Source organism: Rattus rattus, chromosome 6 (assembly GCF_011064425.1).
Source record: "Rattus rattus isolate New Zealand chromosome 6, Rrattus_CSIRO_v1, whole genome shotgun sequence".
In the NCBI taxonomy this organism is placed as follows: domain Eukaryota; kingdom Metazoa; phylum Chordata; class Mammalia; order Rodentia; family Muridae; genus Rattus; species Rattus rattus.
This window is the reverse complement of record NC_046159.1, coordinates 84,484,771-84,497,613: the sequence shown is the minus strand read 5'-3', so window position 1 is coordinate 84,497,613 and position 12,843 is coordinate 84,484,771. Positions and strand designations below refer to the sequence as shown.

General features: G+C 41.1%; 1 protein-coding gene across 1 annotated transcript in view; it reads right to left on the bottom strand.

Moving 5' to 3' along the window:
* LOC116904369 overlaps positions 1 to 12,843 on the bottom strand; it is a 214,486-nt gene that overhangs the window by 177,894 nt on the left and 23,749 nt on the right. The gene's annotated exons all lie outside the window — the stretch shown is intronic.

Here is a 12,843-nt window from a genome sequence, read left to right as displayed (position 1 = left end):
CTCCCAAGAACAAGAATACCCTTGGGAGGGAATAGGGAGGCAAAGTTGAGAACAAAGGCAGAAGGAACACCCATTCAGAGCCTGCCCCACATGTGGCCCACACATATACAGCCACCAAACTAGATAAGATGGATGAAGCAAAGAAGTGCAGGCCGACAGGAACCAGATGTAGATCTCTCCTGAGAGACACAGCCAGAATACAGCAAATACATAGGCGAATGCCATCATTAAACCACTGAACTGAGAACCGGACCCCCGTTGAAGGAATCTTAGAAAGGACTGAGAGAGCTTGAAGGGGCTTGAGACCCCATATGAACAACAATGCCAAGCAACCAGAGCTTCCAGGGACTAAGCCACTACTCAAAGACTGGCCCTGGGCTCCAAACTCATAGGTAGCAATTAATAGCCTAGTAAGAGCACCAGTGGAAGGGAAGCCCTTGGTCCCAAGCAAGACTGAACCCCAGTGAATGTGGGATTGTTGGGGAGGTGATAATGGGGGAGGGGGAGGAACACCTGGATAGAAGGGAGGTAGAGAGGTTAGAGGGATGTTGGCCCAGAAACTGGGACAGGGAATAACAATCAAAATGTAAATAAGAAATACCCAAGTTGAGATCTTTACCAATCCTACAACAGATAGATGGCTTATATCCAAAATATACAAAAAACTGAAGAAGTTAAACTGCAGGGAGACAAATAACCCTATTAAAAAATGGGGTTCAAATATCACTATTGATGTTTCACCACCCAGGAGGCACAGATTGATAAATCGTTTATTTGTAAAGTTAAAAATGTACCACCATATGCAAATGGGATTCAGGTTGAGAGCTAAGATTATAAGACAGTAGTGTAGCATCATAAGACAGTAATGTACCATCAGGATGTTCTTATTCATACCTACAATCTCAACTATTTGCTAGGTTAAAAGTTTTTTGGTTTGCAGTTAAATGAGATTATAAAAGAGCTGCTGGTACAAAAAAAAATGGGGTTGAGAGCTAAACAAAGAATTCACAGCTGAGGAATGCCAAATGGCTGAGAAACACCTAAAGAAATGTTCAACATCTTTAGTCATAAGGGAAATGCAAATCAAAACAACCCTGAGATTTCACCTCATACCAGTGAGCATGGCTAAGATCAAAAACTCAGGTGACAGCAAATGCTGGTGAGGATGCGGAGAAAGAGGAACACTCCTCCATTGTTGGTGGGATTGCAGACTGGTACAACCATTCTGGAAATCAGTCTGGAGGTTCCTCAGAAAATTGGACATTGAACTACCTGAGGATCCAGCTATACCTCTCTTGGCCATATACCCAAAAGATGCCCCAACATATAAAAAAGACACGTGCTCCACTATGTTCATGTAGCCTTATTTATAATAGCCAGAAGCTGGAAAGAACCCAGATGCCCTTCAACAGAGGAATGGATACAGAAAATGTGGTACATCTACACAATGGAATATTACTCAGCTATCAAAAAACAATGACTTTTATGAAATTCATAGGCAAATGGAGGAACTAGAAAATATTATCCTGAGTGAGGTAACCCAATCACAGAAAAACACACATGGTATGCACTCATTGATAAGTGGCTATTAGCCCAAATGCTTGAATTACCCTAGATGCACAGAACACATGAAACTCAAGACAGATGATCAAAATGTGAATGCTTCACTCCTTCTTTAAAAGGGGAACAAGAATACCCTTGGCAGGGAAGAGAGAGGCAAAGATTAAAACAGAGACTGAAGGGACACCCATTCAGAGCCTGCCCCACATGTGGCCCATATATATACAGCCACCCAATTAGACAAGATGGATGAAGCAAAGAAGTGCAGAAGTGTAGATCGCTCCTGAGAGACACAGCCAGAATACAGCAAACACAGAGGCGAATGCCAGCAGCAAACCACTGAACTGAGAACAGGACCCCCGTTGAAGGAATCAGACAAAGGACTGGAAGAGCTTGAAGGGGCTCGAGACCCCATATGAACAACAATGCCAACCAACCAGAGCTTCCAGGGATTAAGCCACTACCCAAAGACATGGACTGACCCTGGACTCTAACCTCATAGGTAGCAATGAATAGCCTAGTAAGAGCACCAGTGGAAGGGGAACCCCTTGGTCCTGCTAAGACTGAACCCCAGGTGAATGTGATTGTTGGGGGGGAAGGCGGTAATGGAGGGAGGATGAGGAGGGGAACACCCATATAGAAGGGGAGGGGAGGGGAGGGGTTAGGGGGATGTTGGCCCGGAAACCGGGAAAGGGAATAACATTCGAAATGTAAATAAGAAATACTCAAGTTAATAAAAAAAAAATACCCAAGTTAATAAAGATGAAAAAAAAAAAGAACATCTCCCAAACAACATGACATTTCCTCTCACTTGTGATGTGATTATCAACTGCATTTCATGAAAGTCAACACACAACCGTTGAGAATTTTGCTTTTGTTCACAGCTCTAGCAGATGGCAAAAGCAGGATTTGGACCAGTAGCCGGCCGCAGTACCAGCTCTCTTAACCACAGCAATGCATCTCTCTTAAGGAGTTCGTCTTCTAGTTTGAAGAAATGTATGAAATACCATCTTGCCTGGCTTTTCTGCCAGCACCATCATCGTCTTGGCACTTGGCCCTGACCAGAGTTCTGGTTCTGCTAACAAAGCCTTTATTATGCTCTGAGAATAGATCCTTAGCTGGATGTGTGGATGGATGGATGGATGGATGGATGGATGGATGGATGGATGGATAAATGGATGAAAGATGATGAATGGATAGATTGATGGATGGTATGCTCTTCCCTGGGGAAGACTATTTCTCCCAGTCTCAGCATTCCTTAATTGCCTCTAGTTTTTTATGTAGAGTTGAAGCCTCCTGGGTTGTCCCCTGTTCACGTGAGCATGTCTATTGTTGTTTTCCGCGTTCAGATCATATTTAGGCAATCAGGTTGGTGAGATTTTAAGGATATAGCCGCTGACATTTTTAGGAGACACAATCTCACAGCAAGCTCTTTGAAAAGATGATGGATTTTACTGAGTACAACAGGGATCCTAATGGCCCTTTAAAACAAATAATTATAAGTAGGTATTTATTCTTAGAGCCATGCATCTCAAATTTTAATGTAAGACATCACCTGGGACTTGTGTTGTAGCAGACTCTCTTTCCTGTAGAATTGGAGTGGAGCCTGGACTTTGCATTTTTAATGAATTCTCATAAGGTACCAATAGCTGGCCCACAGATAACATTCTGAGTACTAGGGTTTTGAAGTGCTCATTCTGACTTGTTCCAGAAAATGGGTTAGAGAACATGATCAAGGAGGCAGAAGCATCAGCTGAATGATTGATGGCGAGAAAGTCGGCTAAGGGAGTGACCAGTGGAGCAGAAATAAGGATGGATATAGTAGAACTTTGGTGGGAACAAGAAGAGTAGACTACTGTTCTGGTTCCTAGCTTAGGTATCAAAATAAATCATGGTGACTGTGATGGTTTGTATATGTTTGACCTAGGGAGTGGCACTATTAGGAGGTGTGGCCTTGTTGGAGTAGATGTGTCGCTGTGGCCATGGGCTTAAGACCCTTACCCTAGCTACCTGGAAGTCAGTCTTCCACTTACAGCCTTCAGATGAAGATGTTGAACTCTCAGCTCTGCCTGTGCCACTGTACCACTGTACAATACCAGCCTGGATGCTGCCATGCTCTTGTCTTGATGATAACGGACTGAACCTCTGAACCTCTAGGCCAGCCCCAACTAAATGTTGTCCTTTATAAGACTTGCCTTGGTGGTGGTGTTTGTTCACACACTAAGACAGTGACCTTCACCAGGACTCAGGCAGAGAAAGAGCAAGCGATATTAAGAGAGAAGATGAAAACTGCACTCCTGAGACTCTCCTGAAATTATTAAATATAAATACTAAACAAAAGGATGAACACAGATCCAAAGCTCAGAGGAGACTTATAGACAGGAGGCACATATCCAGGAGCCATCTCAAGATGCTTGCTTTTCTTTCTTTGTCTGCCAAAAAAACTAGAACTACAGTTTTCTTCATTTTAGAATCCCCTAGGGTTTCAATGTGATGTCGCAGTAAGTGGAGGACTCCATATTAGTCTCTCTCTGCAGCCTTACTACTCTTAAGTTCGTCACAGTTAGCATCACTGGAACCTATTAGGAAGCAAAGTGCCCTTCATGAGGGATGATGGAAAGAGAGCCCATCTGGATCTTTGTACCTACACACTGAAGGAAAAACTCAGTCTCCTTCACAGAGTATTTGAGAACAGAAAACAAGAAGACTATGGAGAATGCCTGGCAAAATACCTGGTAGAGAATGAAGAGAGAATGGAAGAACTAGGCTATGTACCATGCTCAGTAGACCCAGTAAGGACCTGGCAGAACTCAAAGCCTAGAAAATGTGGATAAACCCCAGTAAGGCTCATGAATTGGAGGGAGTACAGGCAAGAGCTGGCCTCATGCAGACTGGCTATGACTGGGTCAAGAAGCACAAGGTCTGTAGAACTAAGCACAGGACTACTGTTGGCTGATAGACCAAGCTGTTGACCTGGGTTCCAGAGAATTCTAAGAAAAGACTGGGATCTGTGCTAGACAGTGGTATAGCAGAGTGACTTTGGGCATGGAGTTTTGAGGGTCTTGTTTCACACCTAAATGCTTTTGTTAGCTCACCTCCCTCTTCTTTTCCCTTTCAAATCCCAAGACAAGTAGTTAGATTTCCCTGGCCCTCCCTCTTAAATTTCCAAGAAATCCAGAGAGAGAAGCAAACACTGAAGTTGCCCTTTCTCAAGAGCTTTCTGGCATACCTAGTGGCCTGGGAATGACTTTAATGGGGCCATGTGTGCACATGCAAAGGAGGAGGAGGAGGAGGAGGAGGAGGAGGAGGAGGAGGAGGAGGAGGAGGAGGAGGAGGAGGAAAGAAAGGAAGGAAGGAAGAAAGAAAGAAAAAAAGAAAGGAAGGAAGGAAGGAAGCAAGAAGAAAGGAAGAAAGAAAGAAAGAAAGAAAGAAAGAAAGAAAGAAAGAAAGAAAGAAAGAAAGAAAGAAAAAAGAAAGAAAGAAAGAAAGGAAACATGAAAAAAGAAAGAAAAGAAAAGCCTAAATCTAAAAAGGATGAGAGGCTGGATTCAAGACCTCATTAAATCAAAGGCTTCCAAAACAATCTCATCAGTGTGTGTGTATGAGGGTCAAGAGTGTTTAAAAGCCTTCTAGACTATCACAGAGGGAGGAGGAAAAGAAATACAAAAAGGTACTAGAAGAGAGTGGAGGTTATCGACAAGATGTATATAGAAGATTCATAATGGAGCCTACTTTTGGTTAAATGACACCAAGGGGAAGTGCTTTGATTTCGTTCCTTAATGCAACACTGGCATATTATTGGTGACTCAGTGTTTATTATTAATGCATTCAAAACCTACTGCGCATCATTAAGCAGCTTATTTGTGCTGTTTCTGTTTTTTTTTAATGTAGTCAATTAAAGCTGGATATTTCCCTGTGGGGCTGGATTTGATGTGTCTCAGAGATTTTGTTGCATTGTGCTTTCATTTTGCTTCATTCTAAGAAATTTTTATTGTTTCATTGATTTTTTCTTCAACTACTTGTTTAATCTCTATTATTTTGTACACTTACTAGAAGATTTGCTTATTATGGATTTTAAGTTTTATTACATTATAATCAGATAGGATACCCTTAGTTATTTCATTGTTTCTAAATTTGTTAAGATTTGTTTTGTGTCCCAAGATGCAGTCTGTTTTAGAGATACATTCCATGAGCTGCCGAGTAGAATGTATAGTCTTTGGCGTTTGGGTGGAGAGGAGAGAGAGAGAGAGAGAGAGAGAGAGAGAGAGAGAGAGAGAGAGAGAGAGCGAGAGAGAGAGGTTAAGATAAAGACTTTAAGGAACTCCCAAGGAAGCACACTTTGTCTAGCCCTAACCCATACCCAAGCTCAGGGAAGAATCTAAGACTATTGTGAATGTCCCCTTGAAGACACAAGCCTGGGAGCATCCCGGACTCCTGACTCCTGGCTGTGAAGTCATCATGCACAAACCTTGATGATCACTCCAATTTCTGACAAAATTTTATTTTCTCTATGAAAGACAGAATTCACTTACTATTATTACAGACTATTAAACTAATACATTAAATTAGTTCTACAAGCCAAACCTTTGAAAGATATATTACGAACTGTGCTTCCTGGCTTACTCTGTGACCTTAAAGTATTGTTTATTCCCACCGTTCTCTGTGGGCTTCTTTCACTAAGTTTCTAAAATCCCCAAGCCTATTCAAGTAATGTTAAAATAAGTCTATGGGAAATGAGTCTACTCACCACTTTTTCTCAAAAGAAATAATCAATACTGACTCCTGAGCAGTGAGAGTCAGTTAAAGTATCTTTCCAAACTTTAAGACAATGAGAAAGGAGAAGTTAATCATAAATGTAAAATATCCATAACACTAAAATCATTTACTGTAATCACTAAGCGGGACCTAAAGAACGGAAGTATAAAGGTTGTACCAAATGCATTCTCCTCTAGATTTAAAAAGCCTTGCCTCAATCTGTCCTTCTTCAATTCACTAGAACCTACTCCAGGACTCAGTAAGATTCAATCTACTGAGAACATCTTACACCCTGACACTAGAGCCTGGAGCTACCTAAATCTTACTAATAATACTTTCTTTATTTTAACACGCAACCAGTAACTATCCTTACTTAGTACCACTCAGTGTCAGAAGAGGAGAAATGAAGTGGCGAAAAATAGAGGATTCCCTTTTTTTATTCCCTCTAGAAATTAATTAATTAATTAACTAATTAATTAATTGTAACATGGACAATAATTTAAAGGTTGCACAGGACTTCACTATTCATCAACTCCTCCATGTTCCTCTTGCTTGTGGTAAGAAATAAAGTTCTGTGTCTGTGTCTTGGATTCTCTAGAAGAGCAGCTAAGCCCAAGTTCATGCTTTCTGTGCCTGTCCTTTCCCGTGGAGATGTTGATAAGAGCCCCTTCTGGAAAGGGTTGTCACAGGGCTAAAGGATAAAATAGCATTTAGAAAGTGCCTGCCAGGCTGGAGAGATGGCTCGGTGGTTAAGAGCACTGACTGCTCTTCCAAAGGTCCTGAGTTCAAATCCCAGCAACCAGATGGTGGCTCACGAGCATCTGTGATGAGATCTGATGCCCTCTTCTGGTGTGTCTGAACAGCTACAGTGTACTTATATATAATAAATAAATAAATAAATAAGTAAATATATAAATAAAAAAGAAAATGCCTGCCACACAGTCAGCAACAAATAAAGGAGCGCTATAAATTATGGCTTTCTAATGATTAATTTTCTACAGCTGTTATTAATTTTGTAAAGTGGAAGACTCTTCAGATTCTTTGTGCCTGTGTGTTTCCTATGCCCACTGGGTCGCGAGGACTCCTTGAAGTACCTTGATTCTTGAGTAATGTGGTAGTTTGAATGAGAATAGCCTCCATAGGCTTATATACTTGAATGCTAGGAGAAGCATTAAGAGGTATGGACTTCCAGCGGAGGATCCCTGCCTTCAGCAGCTCTCTGCTACCAGGTCCCCTGGAGGGGAGTTCTCGACGCCTGGTCGGGCGGGCACTCCTGAGGCAGCAGAGCAGAGGAGACCACCAACGCTGCCCACCCCTGCCCACATCCCTGGCCCAGGAGGAAACTGTATACGGCCTCTGGGTGGCCCGAGAGGAGGCCCAGGAGCAGCAGATCCACTGCGCCTGAGACACCGCACCTGAAGGGACCGACCGGATAAACAGTTCTCTGCACCCAAATCCCGTGGGAGGGAGAGCTAAACCTTCAGAGAGGCGGACATGCCTGGGAAACCAGAAGAGACTGCACGCTGCACACAGTACTGACCCCAGAGGAAAACAAAAGCTATCTGGAACCCTGGTGCACGGAACCTCCCGGAAGGGGCGGCGCAGATCTTCCTGGCTGCTGAGGCCGTGGAGAGCTCATAGGCAACACCCCGCGAGCAAACTTGAGCCTGGGGACCACAGGTAAGACAAACTTTTCTGCTACAAACGACTTGCCTGGTGAACTCAAGACACAGGCTCACAGGAACAGCTGAAGACCTGTAGAGAGGAAAAACTACGCGCCCGAAATCAGAACACTCTGTCCCCATAACTGGCTGAAAGAAAACAGGAAAACAGGTCTACAGCACTCCTGAAACACAGGCTTATAAGACAGTCTAGCCACTGTCAGAAAGAGCAGAACAAAGTAACACTAGAGATAATCTGATGGCGAGAGGCAAGCGCAGGAACCCAAGCAACAGAAACCAAGACTACATGGCATCATCGGAGCCCAATTCTCCCACCAAAGCAAACACGGAATATCCAAACACACCAGAAAAGCAAGATCTAGTTTCAAAATCATATTTGATCATGGTGTTGGAGGACTTCAAGAAAGACATGAAGAACTCCGTTAGAGAAACACAGGAAAACATAAACAAACAAGTAGAAGCCTACAGAGAGGAATCGCAAAAATTCCTAAAAGAATTCCAGGAAAACATAAATAAACAAGTAGAAGCCCATAGAGAGGAGTCACAAAAATCCCTGAAAGAATTCCAGGAAAACATAAATAAACAAGTAGAAGCCCATAGAGAGGAGTCACAAAAATCCCTGAAAGAATTGAAAACACAATCAAACAGGAATTAAAAATGGAAATAGAACAATCAAGAAAGAACACATGGAAACAACCCTGGATATAGAAAACCAAAAGAAGAGACAAGGAGCTGTAGATACAAGCTTCACCAACAGAATACAAGAGATGGAAGAGAGAATCTCAGGAGCAGAAGATTCCATAGAAATCATTGACTCAACTGTCAAAGATAATGTAAAGCGGAAAAAAAGCTACTGGTCCAAAACATACAGGAAATCCAGGACTCAATGAGAAGATCAAACCTAAGGATAATAGGTATAGAAGAGAGTGAAGACTCAGCTCAAAGGACCAGTAAATATCTTCAACAAAATCATAGAAGAAAACTTCCCTAACCTAAAGAAAAAGACACCCATAGGCATGCAAGAAGCCTACAGAACTCCAAATAGATTGGACCAGAAAAGAAACACTTCCCGTCACATAATAGTCAAAACACCAAACGCACAAAATAAAGAAAGAATATTAAAAGCAGTAAGGGAAAAAGGTCAAGTAACATATAAAGGCAGACCTATCAGAATCACACCAGACTTTTCACCAGAAACTATGAAGGCCAGAAGATCCTGGACTGATGTCATACAGACCCTAAGAGAACACAAATGCCAGCCCAGGTTACTGTATCCTGCAAAACTCTCAATCAACATAGATGGAGAAACCAAGATATTCCATGACAAAACCAAATTTACACAATATCTTTCTACAAATCCAGCACTACAAAGGATAATAAATGGTAAAGCCCAACATAAGGAGGCAAGCTATACCCTAGAAGAAGCAAGAAACTAATAGTCTTGGCAACAAAACAAAGAGAAGAAAAGCACACAAACATAACCTCACATCCAAATATGAATACAACAGGAAGCAATAATCACTATTCCTTAATATCTCTCAACATCAATGGCCTCAACTCCCCAATAAAAAGACATAGATTAACAAACTGGATACATAGAACGAGGACCCTGCATTCTGCTGCCTACAGGAAACACACCTCAGAGACAAAGACAGACACTACCTCAGAGTGAAAGGCTGGAAAACAACTTTCCAAGCAAATGGTCAGAAGAAGCAAGCTGGAGTAGCCATTCTAATATCAGATAAAATCAATTTTCAACTAAAAGTCATCAAAAAAGATAAGGAAGGACACTTCATATTCATCAAAGGAAAAATCCACCAAGATGAACTCTCAATCCTAAATATCTATGTCCCAAATACAAGGGCACCTACATACGTAAAAGAAACCTTACTAAAGCTCAAAACACACATTACACCTCACACAATAATAGTAGGAGATTTCAACACCCCACTCTCATCAATGGACAGATCATGGAAACAGAAATTAAACAGAGACGTAGACAGACTAAGAGAAGTCATGAGCCAAATGGACTTAACAGATATTTATAGAACATTCTATCCTAAAGCAAAAGGATATACCTTCTTCTCACCTCCTCATGGTACTTTCTCCAAAATTGACCATATAATTGGTCAAAAAACGGGCCTCAACAGGTACAGAAAGATAGAAATAATCCCATGCGTGCTATCAGACCACCACGGCCTAAAACTGGTCTTCAATAACAATAAGGGAAGAATGCCCACATATACGTGGAAATTGAACAATGCTCTACTCAATGATAACCTGGTCAAGGAAGAAATAAAGAAAGAAATTAAAAACTTTTTAGAATTTAATGAAAATGAAGATACAACATACCCAAACTTATGGGACACAATGAAAGCTGTGCTAAGAGGAAAACTCATAGCGCTGAGTGCCTGCAGAGAGAAACAGGAAAGAGCATATGTCAGCAGCTTGATAGCACACCTAAAAGCTCTAGAACAAAAAGAAGCAAATACACCCAGGAGGAGTAGAAGGCAGGAAATAATCAAACTCAGAGCCGAAATCAACCAAGTAGAAACAAAAAGGACCATAGAAAGAATCAACAGAACCAAAAGTTGGTTCTTTGAGAAAATCAACAAGATAGATAAACCCTTAGCCAGATTAACGAGAGGACACAGAGAGTGTGTCCAAATTAACAAAATCAGAAATGAAAAGGGAGACATAACTACAGATTCAGAGGAAATTCAAAAAATCATCAGATCTTACTATAAAAAGCCTATATTCAACAAAACTTGAAAATCTGCAGGAAATGGACAATTTCCTAGACAGATACCAGGTACCGAAGTTAAATCAGGAACAGATAAACCAGTTAAACAACCCCATAACTCCTAAGGAAATAGAAGAAGTCATTAAAGGTCTCCCAACCAAAAAGAGCCCAGGTCCAGACGGGTTTAGTGCAGAATTCTATCAGACCTTCATAGAAGACCTCGTACCAATATTATCCAAACTATTCCACAAAATTGAAACAGATGGAGCACTACCGAATTCCTTCTATGAAGCCACAATTACTCTTAAACCGAAACCACACAAAGACCCAACAAAGAAAGAGAACTTCAGACCAATTTCCCTTATGAATATCGATGCAAAAATACTCAATAAAATTCTGGCAAACTGAATCCAAGAGCACATCAAAACAATCATCCACTATGATCAAGTAGGCTTCATCCCAGGCATGCAGGGATGGTTTAATATACGGAAAACCATCAATGTGATCCATTTTATAAACAAACTGAAAGAACAAAACCACATGATCATTTCATTAGATGCTGAGAAAGCATTTGACAAAATTCAACACCCCTTCATGATAAAAGTCCTGGAAAGAATAGGAATTCAAGGCCCATACCTAAACATAGTAAGAGCCATATGCAGCAAACTAAATGGAGAGAAACTTGAAGCAATCCCACTAAAATCAGGGACTAGACAAGGCTGCCCACTCTCTCCCTACTTATTCAATATAGTTCTTGAAGTTCTAGCCAGAGCAATCAGACAACAAAAGGAGGTCAAGGGGATACAGATCGGAAAAGAAGAAGTCAAAATATCACTATTTGCAGATGATATGATAGTATATTTAAGTGATCCCAAAAGTTCCACCAGAGAACTACTAAAGCTGATAAACAACTTCAGCAAAGTGGCTGGGTATAAAATTAACTCAAATAAATCAGTAGCCTTCCTCTACACAAAAGAGAAACAGGCCGAGAAAGAAATTAGGGAAATGACACCCTTCCTAATAGACCCAAATAATATAAAGTACCTCGGTGTGACTTTAACCAAGCAAGGGAAAGATCTGTACAATAAGAACTTCAAGACTCTGAAGAAAGAAATTGAAGAAGATCTCAGAAGATGGAAAGATCTCCCATGCTCATGGATTGGCAGGATTAATATAGTAAAATGGCCATTCTACCAAAAAGCGATCTACAGATTCAATGCAATCCCCATCAAAATACCAATCCAATTCTTCAAAGAGTTAGACAGAACAATTTGCAAATTCATCTGAATAACAAAAAACCCAGGATAGCTAAAACTATCCTCAACAATAAAAGGACTTCAGGGGAATCACTATCCCAGATCTCAAGCAGTATTACAGAGCAATAGTGATAAAAACTGCATGGTATTGGTACAGAGACAGACAGATAGACCAATGGAACAGAAATGAAGACCCAGAAATGAACCCACACACCTATGGGCACTTGATTTTTGATAAAGGAGCCAAAACCATCCAATGGAAAAAAAGATAGCATTTTCAGCAAATGGTGCTGGTTCAACTGGAGGTCAACATGTAGAAGAATGCAGATCGATCCATGCTTATCACCCCTGTACAAAGCTTAAGTCCAAGTGGATCAAGGACCTCCACATCAAACCAGATACACTCAAACTAATAGAAGAAAACTAGGGAAGCATTTGGAACACATGGGCACTGGAAAAAATTTCCTGAACAAAACACCCATGGCTTATGCTCTAAGATCAAGAATCGACAAATGGGATCTCATAAAACTGCAAAGCTTCTGTAAGGCAAAGGACACTGTGGTTAGGACAAAACGGCAGCCAACAGATTGAGAAAAGATCTTTACCAATCCTACAACAGATAGAGGGCTTATATCCAAAATATACAAAGAACTGAAGAAGTTAGACAGCAGGGAGACAAATAACCCTATTAAAAAATGGGGTTCAGAGCTAAACAGAGAATTCACAGCTGAGGAATGCCGAATGGCTGAGAAACACCTAAAGAAATGTTCAACATCGTTAGTCATAAGGGAAATGCAAATCAAAACAACCCTGAGATTTCACCTCACACCAGTGAGAATGGCTAAGA